Source organism: Halichoerus grypus, chromosome 10 (assembly GCF_964656455.1).
Source record: "Halichoerus grypus chromosome 10, mHalGry1.hap1.1, whole genome shotgun sequence".
Lineage (NCBI taxonomy): Eukaryota > Metazoa > Chordata > Mammalia > Carnivora > Phocidae > Halichoerus > Halichoerus grypus.
In genome coordinates this window covers 119,097,563-119,120,827 of record NC_135721.1, presented here as the reverse complement: position 1 = coordinate 119,120,827, position 23,265 = coordinate 119,097,563, and the positions used below count along the sequence as shown (strand labels likewise).

Sequence of the window (23,265 nt, the reverse complement as noted above, 5' to 3'; positions counted from 1 at the left end):
ACTCTATTATAAAGTTGCACATAGAGGAAGCATCCCCGAGAGTCCACTCGTCAGGTGGAGATCAGGAGGCATAGGTAAACTTCTCAGTGACAACGTCCCTAGCTATATATCTAGGTTCTGGGGACTACAAGGAAGGCCTTATAAGGTGAGTGGAAGTGAAAGGCACAGACACTCGAATCCCAACACAGTGCAACCGCGGAATCTACAGAACAAAGTGATCTGGGGGACCAGAGGCAGGAGTTTCTAACTACCTCTGAGCAGTGGAGAAAGGCTCCTCAAAGGATATATGTTTAAGATAAGTCTTAAAGGATGGATAGGAGTTCCTTTCCCACAGGAATCCTGTCTTTGCATTGCTTTAGAGATTTCTTGAAATAAGCACACACACACACACACACCCCAAACACACATGAAAGTTTATGTATCTCATAAAGGTAAAGGCTCCACTCTTTGCTAATTATCCATCCCTTCATGGCACTGGGACCAGATAAAAATTCCTCCCAGGAGTCTTCATAAAGAAGACAATGTATGATATAATAAACACCATTTTACAGTGTCATTAAAATAGATATAACTATAAGCTTCATAGGTCTGTTTCTTATGAGAACTTCCATATAGACCATCACAGGGCCATTCATTAAAAGCAGATCTATAGGGAACCAGCTGAATGTCCAGATGCCCAGCTTTCTGTTGGCCTAGTTTATTCCAAGGAAACATTTTAGAGTATTTGGGGAAAGAGGTGGATTGCAGACCTTCCCAGCAAGCAATACTTCTCAAATATTACTTCTCTCCAGAGACTGGAAAAGAAACTGAGGGCCTGTGATCACTAGATCATCCTCATGGGGAAATGCTTGTGAGGAAGTTATCCTGTGTTACATTTTGAGGATGGTCCCAAGCACCATAGACAGTCATCCCCAGCAGCATTAACATCATTTTGTGAAAACCAAAAAGGTAAGGAGGGGTATGAGCTCCATTAGATTGGGGAGAAGAGTCAAGAATCGTTGTTATAGACCAGACAAAAGAGTGCAGTGTGACAGGAGGGGGCAGTGAGGGAAAAAATCTTACAGAGACTCTTCAGGTTCCTCTTCTTGCAGTAAAATATCTTCTTCCATCTTTATTCAAGCAACAGCAAGGAAATCATCAACTCCCAAACAGTCCAAAAGCCCATTCACTTAGTAAACATTTCCTAAGGACCTGCTGCGCATCCTAAAGTACACCAGTTACTAAGATCTCGGAGGGACATAAGGCCTAACTTCTGCCTTGCAAAATTCAAGTCACTTATAATACAATAAATACTCCTCGGGCTTGCCCCTTTTCCTTGTTCCATTGTTAAGCATGGGCCAGAGCAGAGAAACCCACACACCTGGATGGAATTCCTAAGGTCTTCCACGGAGATCCCAGAGACACCCCCACATGCCTAGACATCTTCAAGGGTGAGCAGTGGATCCTTGTGCACTGGGAGTAATAAAACCTCACCACAAGGAAGACAGATGAAGGATTATGAGGTCAAAGGGAAACATCTCCACCTGCTTTCCCAGTCCCAACCCTTACACTGATAAAGCCTCTCTCTAATTAATCATCTGTACTGGTAAATGTCCACTGATCCTATTAAACAATAGGGCTGGGGGGAACTGATGGGCCAGTGATCGCCACTAAGACCTCCCAACCCTCATTAATAAATTTAATAGCGGCACCGAGATATCTCAGGAGTGCAGTAGGTTATAGGCTGCGCCTTTCCTTGGGGTATAATTTTATGTTCTTGCTCCGTGCGGAAGTAATGTATTTTTTCCAAGTTAATTTTTTTTTTTCCTAAAGTCGGTTAGTTGTGCTCCTTGGGTGCTATCCTAAATTGACAAAGTCCAGGCTGCTGGGGCTTGTCATCTGAAGGAAGAAAAATTAGAGAAGCCAGTAATCAATCTGTATTGTGTGAAGATTAACATGCCTGCCCCTCAGGTTAACCAGACCTAAATGCAAATTGAATTGAAATGTTCAGAAAGTGTTCCTAATCATGCGTGCTGTGATTATGAATCCTGTGTTTATTTATCACTCTCTGAATCACCAAACACCAGGTAACCCGAGGAGACAGAGGCCAACAAACCCGAAATGAACTATTATCCCGGCGAGGTGGCAGGCAACTGATTAACTGAAGCAAGTCCGGGTGGCTGCCTGTCCGGTCCGGAGAAAATGCCAATGTTTTCTCCACCAGAGGGCCTGAGCCTGTAGTCCCGTCCTGGTCCTGGGGATGGGCAGCTGTTCGTGGACAAATCCGGTGGAGTGCGGGGGGGGGGGGGGGGGGGGGGCGGGGGGGGTGCGGGGAGGGATGTCAAGGGCATGGATGAGTTATGTAAGCAGGACCCATACTGGCCCTTTCTCAAATATCAGGCCACAAATTCATTTCGAGGACTTTGGGGAGAAGAGCTCCTGGAAGCGGATATGCAGAGATTAATGGAGCACTGCACAGTTGGACAGGAACTGGGAAGTGCCGCTCAGCTTGGTGGTCTCGCTGGATCATTCGGGTGAGCACTGCCTCTTTGCAGCTGCCGTGGGCGTCTGTGTGCCGTGTGCGCATGCGTCCACACTTCCGCTGTGGGAATGACACAGGGTGGGAGCTGAGCCTGTGGGTCCCTTGTATGTCTGTGTGAATATATGGTTTGTGTTAATTATTTATGAACTAGCAGGGCCCAGCTTTGAAGTAGGCTGCGTTTTAAAAATTAAGTCAATAGTTTGTGTCTTAAAACACATTTTCCTAAAGAAATATGCTCCGCCGAGCCTCTAATTTTCTCGGAAGTCTGTAACTTACCTGAGGGGCATAGTGTTGAATCGCATTGTGGTTGGGCCTGATTATCACCTAATTAGAATAGGATTCAACTAATACAGCATCAAGTTTTTAATGCCATGCCAAGTGGCTTGGACTTTATTATGTGGGTCAGCGGTTCTACTTCAAGTATCAGAATTTTTTTCGAAAGACTGGGAGGATAGCATTTAGTGACCAACTTTTTATTTTGCCTAGTAAGGGCTTTACAACAAAATACAGCAGCAGCAGAAACAACAAAACAAGCTACTCTCATTATTTCATTAAAGAAGGAACATTTTTAGCACCAAAAAACAGGAAGAGTATAAATTTCAGTTAAAGAAATGGGGGAGGCGGGTGGAAGTAGGGGAGGGGGGGTTTGGTTCAAAAAATTTAATAGATTTACCCTAAAGGGAGCCTTGTGCATAAACTTTGCTTTTTCACCTTTTTTTACTGTGAGCTCGTGACACCCCTTCACGGCCAGGTGTGGTCTTGCTTAGACACGGGTTTGGGGAACTGATGGTTTCAGGGAAACTTCAGCCCTTCTGTAAGTCGGGGTAGTGCTTCCTGCAAGGGGGCCGACATAAAACAACCATTTATCATGCTCTCAGACTCTGGGAGTCAGGATTCGAACAGGACACAGCAAGGACAGTTTGGTTCCGCTCCACAGTCTCGGGGATCTCAGACTCGAAGCTGGCAGGTGTCATCATTTGAAGGCTCACTCCCTCACACATCTAGTCACATTTGGTGGTTCAATGCTGGATGTCAGCTTGGGGACCTCAGCTCCCCTCAGCTGGTTTCAGCTTCCTCACAGCACTGTGGCTGGGATCACAGGGGATGGGAGCTATACCCTTTTTATGACCTAGCTTTGGATGTCACATGACATCACTTGCACCATTATCTATTGGCTGAAGCTGTCCCAAACCCCTGTCCAGATGCAGGAGGTAGGGAACACAGACCCCACCTTTGTGTGTGTGTGTGTGTGTGTGTGTGTGTGTGTGTGTGTGTAGCCATCTTTGGAAAATGCAATATGCCACAGAGCCCCTCCTGCAAATTATTTCCTATATATATATATATATATAGGAGAGAGAGAGATTGAGAGGAAATATATATATATATACATATATATAGATAGATAGATAGATTATACACACACACAAACAGGAGAAAAGAAATTTATTTTTTTTTTTTAAAGATTTTTTTTTTTTATTTCTTTATTTGAGAGAGAGAGAATGAGAGAGAAAGCACATGAGAGGGGGGAGGGTCAGAGGGTGAAGCAGACTCCCCGCCGAGCAGGGAGCCCGATGCGGGACTCGATCCAGGGACTCCAGGATCATGACCTGAGCCGAAGGCAGTCGCTTAACCAACTGAGCCACCCAGGCGCCCAAGAAATTTATTTAAAAAAATAAACACAAGACAAAATTTTTTTCAACCTTGCCATATATATATATATGGCCAACAAGTGCCCAGCTATTTGGTTCAACATAACTCTGGGTGTGTCTATGAGGGTATCTCTGGGTGCGATTAACATTTGAATTGGTAGACAATGGCAGATTGCCTTCCCCAATGTGGAGGTGGGGGGGTTCAGCTAAACCACAGAAGCCCCAAACAGAAAAGGCAGGGTAAAGGAAAATTCTCACTCTCTGCCTAACTATCCTCATGTTGGGACATTGGTCTTCTCCTGCACTCAGACGGGAACTTACACCATCGGTTCTCCTGGTTCTTGGGCCTTGGGGCTCAAACTGGAACTAAACCAGCTCTCCTGAATCTCCTCCTTATGGAGGGCAGAGCATGGGATTTCTCCTGTGAGCCAGTTCCTTATAACATAGATGGATATGTGATAGAGATAGAGAGATCAATAGGTAAATATATGAACTAGTTAGATAGATGAATGATAGAGAAAGACAGATGATAGATAGATAGATAGATGATAGATAGATAGATAGATAGATGATAGATGAAGAGAGGGAGAGATCTCCTATTGGTTCTGTTTCTCTGGAGAACCCCAATAATCCAGATTTATATATGTATGTGTGTATATATATGTATGGACACACACATATGTGTATGTGCATATAAATGTATATCTCATAAACACATACACACACACCATAATACTGTAACTTTACACTTAATTTCAGTGAGTCCATCAATCCCCTGAGGGTCAGTAGGAACCCAAGACAGGAGCCTCTGTTTCTTCATAGCCCAATATCGCTGGCTTTTTACCCAGTTGCTCCAATGGCACTGTGGTGGAGTAAGCACTGGACTTAGAGGCAAATCCCAAGACTTCTATTGCCTGGTTGGTGGTATTACAGGTGTCACGTAACCTCCCTAGGTTTCCATTTGCTCACTGGTTAAATCGATGTCCTCATACTTGTTTCACAGACCAGTGGTTCCTGCTTACTTACTTCCTTTTTTTGGCCTTTCCTCTCCATCCCCCCTTTCCCTACTCAGCAAGTATTTGCAGCTGGCCCCAGCTTCATCCTCCTCTGCCCAGTCCTTTTTGCTGCCACAGATGTCAGTGGCCTCAGACCTGCCCAGGAAACCACCTCTGGTGCTACTTCAAGGGAAGACGAGGCAGGGTTTGAAGTCACGCCACCACTTCAAGCTCCACATGCTAGTTATGGACTAAAAAGGGATGAGGCTGAGTAAAAATAAGTCGTAATTCTGTGCCCTAGCTTGGAGGGAGTGGGTGGTTGCTAAAGGATTTTCTACACCTTTCCTTTTGTAGTTCAAAGAATTGGTTAGGATAAGATGTTGACCTCATCGTATAACTGAATAACTGCAGGCCAGAGTCTAGCCAAACCCCTTACAAACTGTGTGATCTTGGGCAGGTTACTTAACCTTGTCACATCTCAGCTTTCTCAAAGTGGAGATAATAGTGGTATTTATCACAGAGGGTTATTTAGAGGAAAAATTGAGATAATGCATTAAAAGTCCTTGGCACAGCTCTCCAAGCTTCGAGCGCAGGTTGGCAGGACCGGCTGCAGCAGCTGCGTGCGGCTTGGCCTGTGGGGCCAGCTGGTGGCGGCAGCCTAGGGAGACTCAGCGGCTGGTGGGCAGGTGCACTGATGCTGAAGTACTATGAGCTTTCAGAACTTCTGGAGAAACTACAAAGTTCTGATTGTTATGGTACCTTTAGTTGGGTTCATACATTTGGAATGGCACAGAATCAAGAGCAGCCCTGTTCTCCAAATGCTTAATAAGGACAATGTTCTGCACCAGATAGTCCAGCACTTGAATGTCCTGTGAAGAAGCACATCAAAGGGAAATAGCAGGCTTGGAATCTTCAGAAAGAAGCATCTTTGAGTTGAGCTTGATATTGAAAGAAGAGATGAAAAACACCAGCTGGATTAGAAAGAACTATCTTCTTGTACCTGGGGTGTCTTTCATAGGTGTCCATCTTGGAACATACTTTATACAGAGGGCTGCAAAACAGTCTGTAAAATCTCAACCTAGAGGCAAACGACAGAGTACTGAAGAATGAAGTAAAAATAAATATTTGGAATTACTAATAAAAAAAAAAGTCCTTGGCACGGTCTAGCACAGTGTTTCTCAAACTTTAGCACACATCAGATTCATCAGTAGGGTTGTTAAAACACAGATTCCTGGGTCTGACTCTCAGAGTTTCTGACTTATTAGGTTTAAGATGGGCTCTGAGGTTTTGCATGTCTGACAGGTTCCCAGGCAATGTTTATGCTGTTGATTTGGGACCACACTTTGAGAACCACTGGTCTTCACAGCTTCATTCATTGTGATGAGGATGATGATGGTGGTGGTGATGATGGTGATGGTGTTGGTGATGATGATGATGATGGTGATGATGTTGGTGATGATGATGATGATGATAATGGTGGTGGTGATGATGATGATGGTGGTGGTGGTGATGATGGTGTTGGTGATGGTGATGATGGTGGTGGTGATGATGGTGATGGTGTTGGTGATGGTGATGATGGTGATGGTGTTGGTGATGATGGTGAGTGGTGGTGATGATGATGACCATGATGGTGGTGATGATGGTGATGATGGTGGTGGTGTTAATGGTGATGGTGTTGGTGATGATGGTGATGGTGGTGGTAATGATGATGATGCTGATGATGATGGTGGTGGTGATTATGGTGATAATGATGGTGATGATGGTCGTGGTGGTGATGATGATGATGGTGGTGGTGGTGGTGATGATGGTGATGCTGATGATGGCGATGATGGTGATGATGGTGGTGATGGTAATGATGGCTATAAGGGACTCTAATTTTATGTAAATAGTAAAGTAAAACATAAATGTGTTTTGTATAACTTATGAAAATATCCTAGTATGCCCCATACTAGTTTGGAGCCATTGATGAAACCTATTGCAGTTCAAATATTTTAGACTTTACATTTGGTACAAAGTTCTTAGGATATGAAGCATGTGTAAATGGATCTGGCAGAATCCCTATGGACAATCGGTGGAGAGATGAGATTTCTGCTGTGAGGGGAACAGAACTGGGCAGCAAGGAAGGAGAACCTGGCCCTTGGGTGTAAGGGATTTCCTTTGTAAGATGTTAGAATTGAATTCAATGATCTCCAAGATCCAGCCCAGTTCTGCCAAGCTGAAAGTCTATCAATAATTATAATCTAAAGCAGACTGAGAACACAGTGGTCCCACCCCCAGGAAGCTATTTGTTGTGCAGAGCCCTTGGCCCAGGCCCAGGAAGACTTAGCAGAGAAGGTTTCCTTCCATCCAAGACCAGCATCACTCAACAGTGGAATCTTCTATGGGGCCCGTGGAAGCTGGCTGTTTGTTGGAGTTCCCTGCCCTGAAAGTCTGTGAAAGGAGGCAGCCAGCCCCTCTTGCCTACTTTTCTGAGATTGTGATGGTGAACTTGAGTTCAATAGATTGTTTTTAGGAAATGACTTTATAAGCCTCAGTTCTAGATTGGTGGAAAGAGAAAGGCCTGGTGTCATGTTCCTCCATCCCCACTACCTTACGTGGGCTGCATCCTGGTGGCATATCTTCCCAGAGAAGCTCCAGTCCCCATGACTAGATCCTTCCAGGATACAAGAGGTCTCCATGTATACTTGGGCTGGCAGGCAGTTCTACTGTTTTCACTTTTTGATTGTCTGTTCTTGGAACATAAAAAACTGACTAGCCCTCCCAGCTCCAGCTCTTTGAAAGAGAAGTTATTTGTAATTCATTTGTGAGCACCTCGCATGAGACCCAGCGCACAATACTACTCAGAAAATATTTGTTGAATGAATGAATAAATGAATGGCCATTCTTCTGAGAAAGACAGGTGTCAAATTTCCCTACTTATTTCCTAAAAGCCTATAATAATATTTAACTTATACTGACCACTTACTCTATGCCTGGAACTATTCTAAGCACTTACAAGCACGACTTCATTTCACTCTCAAAATGGCCCTGAGAGGTTGAGTGCTGTTATCATCACCCCATTATACAGATGAGGAAACTGAGAGTCAAGATTACACAGTCAAAAAGTGGCAGAACAGATTTGAGCCCAGGCAGTCTGACTCTCTGGAAGAATACTGTGGATGGCTCTCTGGCTTCCATCCAAATACATGCAGGCATTCAAGCCAACAGTTGACCCCACTCTGGACAGACTCTGGTTTCCACTCTCATGACCTCTTGTCTGCTCCATGGTTGTGCATTCTGTCATCTCCTCCACCCACACAGAGAGACAGGCATGAAGAGAGGGAGGACCGGGCTATGCAACTGAGGTCTCAGGAACAATGGAAGGAGAGGAGACAGTGACAACCCTTCTGTCTATTGCTCTTTCTCATCCTGCAGAGAGCCATCATCAAACATCCTCATGGAGGCTCCCCTTCGCAGCAAGATTCTGCCTTCACTTATCTTCCTTGCAGAGCAGCCTCCAGGGAAAAGGCAGCTCAATTTCCACATTATTTAATAGCTCTCTGGCAACTCCTACCAAGTCTCAGTAGACTCATTAGTCAAATGAGGAGAAGGAACTAACCCATTCGGATAGGCCTGGAAAGGCATCACCCCAGCCAGATATACAAGGTCACAGATATGCAGGCTCATGTTTGTAACAGAAATACAATCCTTTCCTTTATTGAACAACACTTGCTTGGCAATATCTCTTTATTATAGGTCAGTTGAATACTTAAAATAATGAAACAAGTCCAGTTCCCAACATACTCATTAATAATAATAAGTCTGAAACCAGCAGGAAAAAAAAAATCTCAGATCCAGTAGGCTTTCTTTTTGGAATTTGTGGTCTCCAAATGCTTAGGAAAGTTTGAATTCCATCTTTAGCAAGTAAAGCCCCTCTTGGGGCTGCTTTGATAAGCTTTTGCATATGGCTCCCACAGCACCGAGTCGGCTACTGCCATCCCAGGGCGGTTTTCACTGGCAATGTCCACTTACTTAAAGAGTTAACCACTGGGTCAGATGTAACAAAATGTGCTCGCCAAACAGCAAAGACCATTTCCTAGCAACCACCATTTCTCCTTTTGATTCAGAAGAGGCGGGAACTTTCGAGGCTGCCCCTCTGGTTGTTTTCTGAAGTCTAAACCCCTAAATCCAACTTATCCACCTTGTTCCCACACCCAAGGACAGCCTTCCCCCGAGTCGGCCTGAGGTGAGAATCAAGATTCCCTGAGGGAATGCATACTTGGAGGCCCTCTCAATAGATACATAACCTCCCAATTAGTCACTGTATGCTAATCTGCCTTTCTCAAAGTTTGGATATTTGGGGCAATGGTTGTAACCAGTGTCTAGACAAAGAGTAAAAAAAATTTTCATGTTTTTCCCTTCCAGAGGAAGGCACATACAAAATGAAACCAGCTATCCCAAAGCCAAGGCATTATTTAGCTAACAATATCTAATTCCAAAAATATTCCAAATCCATTTTTTTTTAAATTCACTGCCCAGTTAACTATCAATTCAAAAAGGTTTTCTCCATAAAAAATGTCTGATGTATTTATTTCTCTAGTGAGTTAAATCAGTGGTTTTCAGCCCACACTGTGCATTACAATCACCTAAGAAGCTTTAAAAAAAAAAATGATTCCTAAACTCACCCATACAAATCTTGTTCTAGGGCAGAGCTCCCACACTGGTCAAGATTCCCAACAGATTCTCATGTACATCCAGGACTGTGAATCACTATCTAACTGATCCTAGCTTTGCTATATGGTGACCTACCACATTCACTACACCTGCAAAGAACAGATCTCCCCATCTATATAAATGGGCTATTACTTACTTGCTTCCAATGAGCATTAAAAACTGGACATCCAAACCTTAGTGCCTTCAGAATATCTTAGAGACACTAATGAGTTAGCCAATTTGTACCGCCAGATGATGCTGGGTGACCTCCTGAGTTAGCGCAGCTCTTTGCACCCCTCACGCATCACTAGCAGTGTCCTGACACAGGTCTTCAATTCTGACTCTCCCAGACCTAAGCCAGGAAGTGTTGAGTGTGTAATGAATAGGAAAACAAATGCTGTCCTCACCATTCAGTAAATCGAACATGCCTTTTCCACCCATTTTCGTCCTGAGCAAGAGGATGACCTGGAGATAAGTTAGGTAGGTTGGGGCCAAATGAAGAAAGGCCTTGTGATGGATGCTCTGTTTCATTCTGAGGGCAAGGTGATAACATTGATGGGTTTTAATTGGGGCAGGGTGTGACATGATCAAAACTTCTTATTTTACAAAGATCATCAAGCTCTAGTGTAGAGACTGAAGAAGATGGAAAAGACAGCTGGAGCTGGGAGACAGATAGATGGTTATTGAAGCCACTTGAGCAAGAGATCAAGTATCCTGAAACAAGGAAGCTGCTGCCTTGGATAAGTTTCAGGGAGAAAACATTAAAGAAGTGAAACTGGTGGGATTTGGTGATGAATGCATTCGGGGCTGAGGAAGAAGAAAGAGAAGTCTCCAGCTTTCTGGCTCAATGGTAATGAGGTTCCTCAGTTTGGAGGACACAGGAAAAAAAGAGCAGGTGTCTCAACAAAACATATAAATTTGAAAGGGACATACTTCCACCCATAACAAGGGTTATAGAAATCATCTGGGGTGAGCTTTTCTGAAAGGAGAGAGTGTTTAACCATTTCCATGCTGCTGAGAGTTATCTAACGTAAAAATAATAGCATCTTGTAGGTCACAGCTCCTTCCCACCCAGCTCTGCCTCTTCATTGAGCTCATCTGTTTTCAAATCTTAAATTTCAATAAAACACCAGGTGAGGAACTTTTTCCCCAAGAACTAATCTAATTCCTGAGTTCCTGGGCTCACTAATATGCTCCCCCTCAACCAGGTCTTCTGATATGATCCTCACAACCACACAATTGTTGAGCCCCAACCATGGAGCAGGTTCTATTGAAAGGATGCAAGCACAGTCTACCCTATTTTCAAGAAGAGCTTTCCTGTTTACCCAAAAACCACAGGCCAATCTACCAACAAAACTCCATGCTGCCTTCTTTTTTATCAGTATATTATATCTGGCACAAAGGCCTTCAGGAATGGCTGTTCCACTATTGATCATTGTTACACTCTGTCATCTTACAGAGAAATCCATCAGGAATAATGGAAAACCATTTGCAGCTTTTATTGACCATTCATTGGCCTTTGACTGTGAACAGGAACCAGCTATGGGTTAAGCCTCATAAACTCCATATAGACTTTCAGTAATTGAAGCTCATGCAAAACTTTCATTTTAATACCACAGTAAGATTGGCAGGCCTCCGGTAGACCTAAATGCAGTTCCGAGCTGTGTGAAACAGGGCTTGCCTCCTGCTCTCCATCATAAATGGCTGGAAGTTGCTTTCACATGACATGTTCCCCTGCCACAGTGAATAGAAATGTAATGTCACCCTACATACTAACTAACTAGTTTGTCATCATTGGTGGATATGTGTTGCCAATCCATGCATGTGCTCAGTATTTATGACAGGCCTACTATGTGCTGGCACTGTGCTAGACTCTGGGCACTTCCTGGGTTGGGAGGAAGTCAGACAAATAACAAACCAATAAAAATAGAGCATGAGAAGCCCTTTTGCTAGGATCCACCCTGGTACTTCATTAGAGTGTCTTGGTGAATGCCAGCACCACCCACCCAGTCATAAATCTGAAAGGCTTCTTGTTCTCTTTCTCCTCCATCTTCCCAGCATCCTACCCACCGCCAAATTTGATGAATTGCAGCTCCTAATATCTCTCAAAATCAGAATGTGTTTTCTAGATGCTCCTGCTTCAGTTCAGACAATATTCCAAATATATACATTTTATCAGTTTTGACTTCTGATATGATCTGGGAAGATTGTACATTAATATGCAAATTTATTATTTCCCTCATTCAACACAATGTTATTGAGCACCTACTATGTACTAGGCACAGAAGATGCAGTAGCAAAAAGGCATACATGGTCTGTGACCACATTTTTACATACAAAGGACCATGATGCCACCATATCAATCAATTAAAATTTTAATTGGTGGTGGGAATGCAAACTGTGCAGCCACTCTGGAGAACAGTATGGAGGTTCCTCGAAATGTTAAAAATAGAGCTACCCTCCAACCCAGCAATTGCACTACTAGGTATTTATCCAAAGAATACAAACACAGTGATTCAAAGGGGCACATGAGCCCCAATGTTTATAGCAGCAATGTCCACAATAGCCAAAATATGGAAGGAGCCCAGATGTCGATCGACAGATGAATGGATAAGGAAGATGTGGTATATGTATACAATGGAATATTACTCAGCCATCAAAAAGAATGAAATCTTGCCATTTGCAACAACATGGATGGAACTAGAAGGTATTACGCTAAGCAAAATAAGTCAGTCAGAGAAAGACAAATACCGTATGATTTCACTCATGTGTGGAATTTAAGAAACAAAACAGATGAACATAGGGGAAGGGAAGGAAAAATAAAATAAGATAAAAACAGAGAGAGAAGCAAACCATAAGAGACTCTTAACTCTAGGAAATGAACTGAAGGGTGCTGGAGGGGAGGTGGGTGGGGAGATGGGGTAACTGGGTGATAGCCATTAAGGAGGACACTTGATGTAATGAGCACTGGGTGTTATATGCAACTTATGCATCACTAAATTTTACCCCTGAGACTACTCATACACTCTATGTTAACTAAATTGAAATTAAATAAAAAATTTTTTAAAAATAAAAAATAAAATAAAAAATTTTAATTTAATTTTATTATGTTATGTCACCATACATCATTAGTTTTTGATGTAGCGATCCACGATTCAGTGTTTTCATATGACACCCAGTGCTCCATGCAGTACGTGCCCTCCTTAATACGCATCACCAGGCTAACCCATCCCCCCACCCTCTCCCCTCTAAAACCCTCAGTTTGTTTCTCAGAGTCCATAGTCTCTCATGGTTCATCTCTCCCTCCGATTTCCCCCCCTTCATTTTTCCCTTCCTTCTCCTAATGTCCTCCATGCTATTCCTTATGTTCCACAAATAAGTGAAACCATATGATAATTGACTTTCTCTGCTTGACTTATTTCACTTAGCATAATCTCCTCCAGGCCCATTCACGTTGATATAAAAGTTGGGTATTCATCCTTTCTGATGGCTGAGTAATATTCCATTGTATTTATGGACCACATCTTCTTTATCCATTCATCTGCTGAAGGGCATCTTGGCCCTTTTCACAGTTTGGGTATTGCAAACATTGCTGCTATGAACATTGGGGTGCATATGGCCCTTCTTTTCACTACATCTGTGTCTTTGGGGTAAATACCCAGGAGTGCAATTGCTGGGTCATAGGGTAGCTCTATTTTTAATTCTTTGAGGCACCTCCACACTGTTTTCCAAAGTGGCTGTACCAACTTGCATTCCCACCAACAGTGTAAGAGGGTTCCCCTTTCTCCACAACCTCTCCAACATTTGTTGTTTCTTGCCTTGTCCATTTTTGCCATTCTAACTGGTGTAAGGTGGTATCTCGATATGGTTTTAATTTGAATTTCCCTGATGGCTAATGATGATGAACATTATTTCATGTGCCTGTTAGCCATTTGTATGTCTTCTTCAGAGAAGTGTCTGTTCATATCTTCTGCCCATTTTTTTGACTTGATTATTTGTTTTTTGGGTGTTGAGTTTGAGAAGTTCTTTATAGATCTTGGATACCAGCCCTTTATCTGTAGTGTCATCTGCAAATATCTTCTCCCATTCTGTGGGTTGCCTCTTTGTTTTGTTGACTGTTTCCTTTGCTGTGCAGAAGCTTTTTATCTTGATGAAGTCCCAAAAGTTCATTTTTGTTTTTGTTTCACTAGCTTTTGGAGATGTATCTTGAAAGAATTTGCTATGGCCAATGTCAAAGAGGTTACTGCCTATGTTCTCCTCTAGGATTTTGATGGATTCCTGTCTCACATTGAGGTCTTTCATCCATTTTGAATTTATCTTTGTGTAGGGTGTTAGAAAATGGTCGAGTTTCATTCTTCTGCATGTGGCTGTCCAATTTTCCCAGCACCATTTATTGAAGAGACTGTCTTTTTTCCATTGCATATTTTTTCCTGCTCTGTCGAAGATTATTTGACCATAGAATTGAGGGTCCATATCTGGGCTCTCTATTCTGTTCCATTGGTCTATATGTCTATTTTTATGCCAGTACCATGCTGTCTTGGTAATCACTGCTTTATAATATAGCTTGAAATCAGGCAACATGATGCCCCCAGCTTTGTTTTTCTTTTTCAACATTTCCTTGGTGATTCGGGGTCTTTTCTGATTCCATACAAACTTCAGGATTGTTTGTTCCAGCACTTTGAAAAGTGTCATTGGAATTTTGATCAGGATGGCATTGAAGGTATAGATTGCTCTGGGTAGCATAGACATTTTAACAATGTTTATTCTTCCGATCCATGAGCATGGAATATTTTTCCATCTTTTTGTGTCTTCTTAAATTTCTTTCATGAGTGTTCTGTAGTTCCTAGAGTATAAATACTTTACCTCTTTGGTTAAGTTTATTCCAAGGTATTTTATGGTTTTGGGTGCTATTGTAAATGGCATTGTTTCTCTAATTTCTCTTTCTACAGTTGCATTGTTAGTGTTTAAGAAAGCAACTGATTTCTGTGCATTGATTTTTATCCTGCCACATCACTGAATTGCTGGATGAGTTTTAGTAATTTGGGGGTGGAGTCTTACGGGTTTTCCACATAAAGTATCATGTCACCTGCGAAAAGAGAGAGTTTGACTTCTTCTTTGCCAGTTTGAATACCTTTTATTTCTTTTTGTTGTCTGATTGCTGTTGCTAGGACTTCTAGTACTGTGGTGAACAATAGTGGCGAGAGTGGGCATCCTTGACGTGTTCCTGATCTTAAGGGAAAGGCTCTCAGCTTTTCCCCATTGAGGATGATATTCGCTGTGGGTTTTTCATAGATGGATTTTATGAACTTGAGGAATGTTCCCTCTATCCCTATACTCTGAAGAGTTTTAATCAGGAAAGGATGCTGTATTTTGTCAAATGCTTTTTCTGCATCAATTGAGAGGACCATATGGTTCTTCTCTCTCCTCTTATTAATGTGTTCTATCACATTGATTTGTGAATGTTGAACCACCTTGCATCCCGGGGTTAAATCCCACTTGGTCGTGGTGGATGATCCTTTTAATGTATTGTTGGATCCTATTAGCTAGGATTTTGTTGAGGATTTTGGAATCCATATTCATCAGGGATATCGGTCTGAAATTCTCCTTTTTGGTGGGGTCTTTGCCTGGTTTGGGGATTAAGGTAATGCTGGCCTCATAGAATGAGTCTGGAAGCTTTCCTTCTGTTTCTATTTTTTGAAACAGGTTCAGGAAAATAGGTATTATTTCTTCTTTGAATGTTTGGTAGAATTCCCCAGGGAATCCATCAGGCCCTGAACTCTTGTTTTTTGGGAGGTTTTTGATCACTGCTTCAATCTCATTACTGGTTATTGGCCTATTCAGGTTGTCAATTTCTTCCTGTTTCAGTCTTCGCAGTTTATAGGTTTCCAGGAAGGCATCCATTTCATCCAGATTGCTCAGTTTATTGGCATATAGTTGTTGATAATAATTTCTAATAATTGTTTCTATTTCCTTGGTGTTAGTTGTGATCTCTCCCCTTTCATTCATAATTTTATTAATTTGGGTCCTTTCTCTTTTCTTTTGGATTTGGAAAGCTAATTTAACTGAATTAGCTTCACATGCTGCTGAACATACAACCCCAAGCTTCCCAGCTGATGCTGCTGCACACTCCTTAAATTGTCAGAATGGCTCTAGTTGTTCTCTCTTCTCATTCTTTATGTTCCTTCCCCACTTGGATTTATACTCTTTAATATCACTTCTTCTGCTAACTGACTCCAGCTTTGAGGATCCAAAGAATTAATGCCAAAATCTGAAGGGCAAAGCTCTGGTTGGCCTGGCTCATGAAGTGGTCACTGTGACTTTCCCAGTGACAAATGTGACACATGATAGAAATAGGATGCCACCTAAATCCAGGACTCACACCAATCATTGAAAAAAATATAAGACATGTCACTAGATAAAGGACGGCAAGCACCTGCTTGTTTACATCCATTCCTGTCCCCATGCCAGACATAACTAGTTGATCACAGATCTCTTTTCTTGCTGACCCTAGGTGTCTCTTTAGGTTCTTAACACAGTCTGCCAACAGCCACTGCCAGTCAGTCAGGCTTGGGACCTGAGATAAAATCTGTCATCTCGGCATTAACCCAGTGATCAGAGAATAGGAAACTTCATGAAACAGAAGCAAAAGACAAAGGCAGAGCTGTACAAAAAAGAGGGAAGCCAGGGAAAATGGGAACTACAGCTTCATGGTCTTTACCATTTGCAATCTCAGGAGTGTTTCCTACCTACCCTGAAGTTCACAAAACCACCAAAGGATGATTCTTCTTGCCCTGCTTGAGAAACAGGCTCAGCCTGAACCAATCTTTCTGCCCAGGAGAGGGTGGGGTCCTCTACTGACCAGCCTGGGGCAAAGGAGCATGGTCCTTGATTTAAAACCCACTAGAATCCCCATGAAATAGGGGCACTGCCCAGTAAAAAAGAGACATGGGGTAGATCAGATTGGTGCCCACTACCGAGGCACAAAAGGAATGTGAAGAAGGTGGGAGAGGGAAGCCCGCACCTGATTGGGGTCCTTAGAAAAGGCTTCACGGGGGCGCCTGGGTGGCTCAGTCGTTAAGCGTCTGCCTTTGGCTCAGGTCATGATCTCAGGGTTCTGGGATCGAGCCCCGCATCGGGCTCCCTGCTCAGCAGGAAGCCTGCTTCTCCCTCTCCCACTCCCCCTGCTTGTGTTCCCTCTCTCGCTGTGTCTCTCTGTCAAATAAATAAATAAAATCTTAAAAAAAAAAAAAAAGAAAAGGCTTCACGGACGCTGGGACACCTGAGCTCAGGGTAGATAAAAAGGTGCCACTTCCCATTTCTGAGATGGGAGGGAGTGTAAGTGGCTGACACAGACTAAGTGATGTACATGAAGAGACAGAACCATCTTCGATTCCCCACATGCACAGACTCTGTCCTGTCCATCTGCCATCTAATCAGCTGCCTAGGACTGAACTAGCTGTGTTGGCTGCAGTAATCACATGTGAGCAATTTTACTAAAGATCACACTCAGTTAATTTGTATAATTAGGGAATTAGCAATTGCCTTCTCTGATCTCAAAGATTATTCAAAACACAAAATAACCTCAGAATGAAATTGGAATAAAAGGGGCATGCTTTTAGGTATAAATTAAAGTTCAGCTGAATATTGCCTGTAATCATGCAGTGTAGAGATTTATAGTAATAGGTCATTTCCTCCAGGGTTCACTACCTTCCGTGCTTAAGGTCGGTCTCTCTCTCTCTTTCACACACACACACACACACACACACACACACACTTTGCCCTTTGAACTGGAACAGTGATCTGTTCCCTGTGATTAAATTAGTGTAAGTAATAAGATATCATAGATTTGATTGATTTCCCTGGCAATGGTTATTAACCAGCCCAATTCAGAGCCAAGCAGGACCATTATTCTAAACATTGATTTCTGAACAGGCATGCAGGGGAAGGAAATTCTCAGCTACAGAGATATTCCATGAGGAATTATCAGATAGGATGATATATAGTGAGGATTCTCAGACAAGGCAATGAACCCCCTGGAATCCTCAAATACCATGACATACAGATGTCAGAGCCCACAGGGAGACTCAGCAATGCTGTGAATATACTTTAGCAATGTTCGCAGGGAGTATTTCTTAGATGCACCATAAGATATAAGAGCTGAGATCTGTATTGTACGCCAATCACTGTATTTAATCCAACAAATATATGCTTAGTAATTTCCCTGAACCGTATTCACTGGAGGTTCAGGAGGCAAGAAGGAAACATGGCCTCTACCTTTGAGGACCCCGCAGTCAATATGTTGTGTTGTTCCTTAAGGAAGCCTAGAAATGCCCTCCACTCAAAAAGGATGGATGCTTGGAATGTGGCTAGTGTCTCAGAAGGTTCTCCTTTACAGATAGGTTTTTATATTTCAACAGAGTCCTACATCCAATGAAAGACGTTCACAGAAACGTGGGACATCTCTTCAACAACATACAAGGTGCTCAGGGCTGTAAAGCACAGCATGAATCTCTCTGAGTTCTGAAGAAAAATAAATCTGTTAAATAAATGGAAATTCTTTTTTCCTTTCTCCAAATCCCCATGGCTTCTTCCCACCAAGCAGGAGGGAAGGGAATTAGGAAACACCTCAGTGTGGCTCTCTTCGAGGGTGTCCATTCCATATTCGACAGCCAGAGAGAAGCAGAATACTTCAATCCAAATTCATATATTGAAATGTGTTTGAATTTTATACATATCTTTACCTCCTGTGCTAAGGACAAAAAGCTCACAGAGAGTAGTATTTGCAAGAACAGGCTCTGGACTCAGAATTTCTGGGTTTGAATCCTGTCTCTGACACTTTCTAGGACAGATTAGCCCTAGAGAACATCAGTTCTCAGTTTCCCTCAGTTAAATGGCAACCTATTCACCACAGAGGTTTGCTGTGTGAGAGAGGGAGATGGTATATGCATGTGAAGTGCTTACTCCAGGGTCTGGCACACAGTGATGCTCAAAAACTCATACAAAGTTGGTCTTGACCATTTGTCCTAAAGACGAAAAGATATGAAATGACCTATAACCTTATAAGGTGATAAAATGAATCATGGCTTCCTTCCTTCCTCTCCTGTTCCTTCTGACTCCAGAGGGACAACCAGGACCAGTGGGAGAATATGCAGTGTCAGGAAGCACATTCTAGCCCTCAGAGCTATGCTACTTCATGGTGGGCCGCACTGGGAGGTAATTTGTTCTCTGTCCCTAGAAGTGTTCAAGTAAAAGGTGAGGACTCACTGCAGTTTTAAGGATTTCTGTCCTGTGTTTAAGAGTGAATTGGATCATATGACTGCTGAGGGCTCTCCTAATTTATTTGACTCTGATCCCATGACATAGGATAGAAATGTTTTTGCTCTGGCCACTATGGAATAATGTTGAAGGAAGGAAAAGAACAGAAGTGAGACTAAGGGAGAACTATGGTCCTATCTGCTCCACCTCTGACCCCCAGACAGCTGGTGAAAAGCAGGCATTCAGTGACTCTTCAGCCAAAAGTAGAGTAAGTGTAAATAGAATTAGTAGATATTGATGTTTTGGGTTTTTCAGAATGCAAAGATTTTGAGTTTCCTGAACACAAAATCCACAGACATCTTCTCTGGACCTGTTCCTTTTCTGTTCATAGGAGCCGCACATACCCCCACCCCCACCTCATGCTTCAGAATTGTAAATGAGATGCATTACAGTTTTAAAAGTGTGTGTGTGTGTGTGTGTGTGTGTGTGTGTGTGAAGGTTGGTGTGCCTATGGGACTTTTCCAAGCCCCATATTTGTCTGAATGCCATTGATTTTTTGCCTAATTGTTATTCACTATGCTAATTTCCCCCACAAATCTCACATTCTATTGATCAAAAAGTAATAAACTCTCCAACAAACAAAACAAGCATTATTGCAATGTTGGGAAAACATCAGTTAATATCAATACCATATTTACAATTATCTTTAACCCAAATTTTACCCGTGATGCAGTGCCTAAGCAGCTTCAGAAACCAAAGGCTAAATGTGAAAAATCCTGTTTGCTTTTTCCTGACAGAGCCAGGGGAGGCAAATGCAACCAAAGAAACACCTCAAGATGCCCAGTAAGGAGTTGATGGCTAGGAAAAAAAAAAAAAATGTCATTATCCCAGCAGAGAAACCTATCACCTGCTCTGATTTTCCCCTTCCTGTTTCTTCAGTTTAAGGCACTTTGTTCATCATTGGGGAAAGTACAAAGGTAGGCTAAGTCATCTTTTACTGTGTTCAAAAATCAACGTTTCCTAGAAGAGAAAAAAAAATGTAATTATTTAGTAGGAGCTTACAGCATTATTGATTTGGCTTGCTCATTGCAAGTCAGCTGGCCACCATTGTGGGTGTCTTTGTTTTCTTGGCTCAATATTTTTCCTCTGGGATGCCAACAACACCTTCCTTCTTGTGGAGAACTGCTGCTTCCTACATTCCAACCACTGGTTGCAGGACACCTGCCAATCATAGCATGCCACCTTCATGGCCATATCTCTTTGGTCCGGGGGTGGGGATCTAACCGAAGCCCACCCAATCAGCATTGTCCTTGAGGTGTTTCAAACTGAAACTGGGAATAATGCAGATATAAGCTGGGAGGCATGGGGGCCACCAACGACTGTGATTCCAGCCAAATGGAGGAGGCCAATCTGAAAGGATACAAATGGACTGGCTGAAAGAAGCATAAAAGAGAGATGAAGAAATGGGGTCCTGGTAACATTCAAGATGCCCATTCCAATGGGTCCTCGGTCTAGCGGTACATTCACTTTCTTAGGCTGATAAATCTTATTATAGTTTAAACTGGGTTTCTGTCACCACCAAACATGGTACTAACGGTACACTTATACAAGTTGAATGTGAGCGTATCACAAGCTGAAGGACAGATGATGCAACAGGGCTCAGAAAGACGGCCCACTACAGGAGGTTACTTCTGAGATATGCATATCAGAGGTTAGGAAGAAGGGACAACAAGTAGGATCTGGGTGCTAGACCTCCCCCCCCAACACATGTCCCCTTGGTCCTTTTGAAATTGCAACTTCTTTTTTCAGATGAGGATGTGGGAAAGAAGGTTGGAAGCTTAAGAGCTAGACTGAGCCTGACTCTAGTATAGATTTTTCTACATTATCCACCAATCCCTGGAGCAGTTGAAGAAAAAGCCACCAACACCTTATCGAAGTTCTAGATACATGATGAGTGAAAGAAATTGTTTGCTTATTGTTCTGTTTTGTGTTGAATGAAGCAATCATGGAGGCTTTTCCCCAGGTGCTCCCATTCTCATAGGAAGCAATTATGTGGGGCTCTGGGCTCAATTTTGGTTATAGAGTGGCCAAGCCAAGCCCCCCAGACCTGAATCAATGTGTCTTCTGCAGGAAACCACACTGGTCCTGCTGGACTAGAAAAAGAATGGGCTGTGGGGACCCCAGATTGGGTTTAAATTGCAGTTCTCAAACATTCCAGATGTGTAACCTTGGGCAAGTTATGAAATCTTTCTAAGCCTCAGTTTCATGGGGAAGATAATATCATGCCTGCCGATCAGACATTATCTCATGTCTAAGAGACCTGGAATATCTATCCCTATGAAGATAATCCCTTGTCCCTTCTAGGATGGAAGAGGCTCAATAGAGTTATTAATTTTGGATGGGGTGCTATGTGATATGACCAGCAGATCACATGGTCATGGGAACACTCTTGCACCAAGTTGTCTGTTAGATTCTATGAAAAACAGTGCCATAATAAAGGCTCTGTTCATCTCTGCTATTAAGAGATTGGCCATTCAGATGTGACAGATAAGCATTATGAAGTGGGAGTACATACTCTTCAGCTCATTTAAAGCCTCCATCTCTGCCACTACAATCTTTCATTCACAGGTGTGCCAGGTCTGGGGCGGCCAATGATGAAGGCTGACTAACATCAACTGGGCAAGCCGTTTTGTCTACTTTGTTGTTCAAGGTTTACTCCATGGTGGATGTTTTGACAAATGTGAACATTGACATGTGATAGAAAAATCTTCAACTTTGTGCCTGTTGCTTTATATCCATCCACATGCCTCTATTGCAGACATCCTAGTCTCTGATTTTTTTCTGGTAAGCTTTATATTTGTCCCATATGTGAAATACTGGATTTATGTACATTTAATTTTGTCATTGTGGAGTGGGGATGACCATTATTAGCTTGGCATCAAAGCCAAAAATCTTAAAGGAAAGATAAACAAATTAGTTCAGGAAAATGTAAAACATGGACAAAACATTGTCATCAGACATAAAATGTTAAATAAAACTTAGGGAAATATTTACAAGATAGATGACATAAAAATGATTACTATTCTTAATCAATAAAAAGATCATACAAATCAATTTAAAATGAACATTATGATAGAAAACACAGAAAGGAGCATGAACAGGCAATTCACAAAAGATCTATGCAAGAGCAATACACAGAGGAAAAAGATGCTCATCTCAGTAAGAGCCAAAGAAATGCAGATGGAGATATCGACATACTTTTTTGTGCCCATCAAATTGTCAAAGAGCGAAAAGATTAATATTATCCATTATTGTTGCAGATATAGAGAAAGATGCACTTAAACTATTGTGGAAATATGACCTCAAACCATCCTTTTGAAGGACAATTTACCAATATGAACCCAAAACTAAATGCTCATACATCTAACTCCAGCCATTAACCTTCTAGGACCTCATTCTAAGGAAATAATCAGGCAACAGTGTAAAGATGTATGTACATGGATATTCATATAAAGGTTGTTTATAACAACAAAATTAGAAAAAACCTGGAGGTTTACCTATAAGACTGGTACATAAATAATTGCATTCAAAATATATTATGCAGCTCTACAAACAAAAACAATAGAGCTATATATGCTGACATGAAGATTGAGGAATACTACATCGTGAAGGGATAGAAGCGGCTACAAAATTCTGTTATGTGTGAGTTACATGTGCACCCATGCATAGGAACAATCTCAAAGGTATTAATAGTACCTATTGCTGTTAGATGTGATTATTTTTTACATATCTCTATTGTTTAAATTTTTACAATTATGCCCTATTTTCTTAGGTTTTTAAAATTTTTTATTTTACAGTGGTAAAGAACTTAGTATGAGATCTACCCTCAACAAATGTCTAAGTGTATACATTATTGTTGACTATAGGTACCGTATTGTACAGTAAATCTCTAGAACTTATTCATCTTGCATAACTGAAACTTTACTTTCATTGATTAGGACTCCCCATTTCCCCTCTCCTCCAGCCCCTGGCAACCACCAATCCACTCTTCGATTCTGTTAATTTGACTATTTTAGGTGCCTCATGTAGGTGGAATCATGCAGTATTTGTCCTTCTGTAATTGGCACGTTACACCTAACATAATATTCTTTAG

At 42.1% G+C, this 23,265-nt stretch overlaps 1 long non-coding RNA gene across 12 annotated transcripts in view; it reads left to right on the top strand.

Moving 5' to 3' along the window:
* Positions 1-2,265: 2,265 nt before the first annotated feature.
* The window catches only part of LOC144379288 (uncharacterized), a 1,054,371-nt gene continuing 1,033,371 nt past the window's right edge, over positions 2,266-23,265 (top strand). For all 12 annotated transcript variants that reach the window (XR_013442046.1, XR_013442047.1, XR_013442041.1 and 9 more), the window contains exon 1: positions 2,266-2,305. This is a non-coding gene — a long non-coding RNA (uncharacterized LOC144379288). The remainder of the gene's footprint in view (positions 2,306-23,265) is intronic.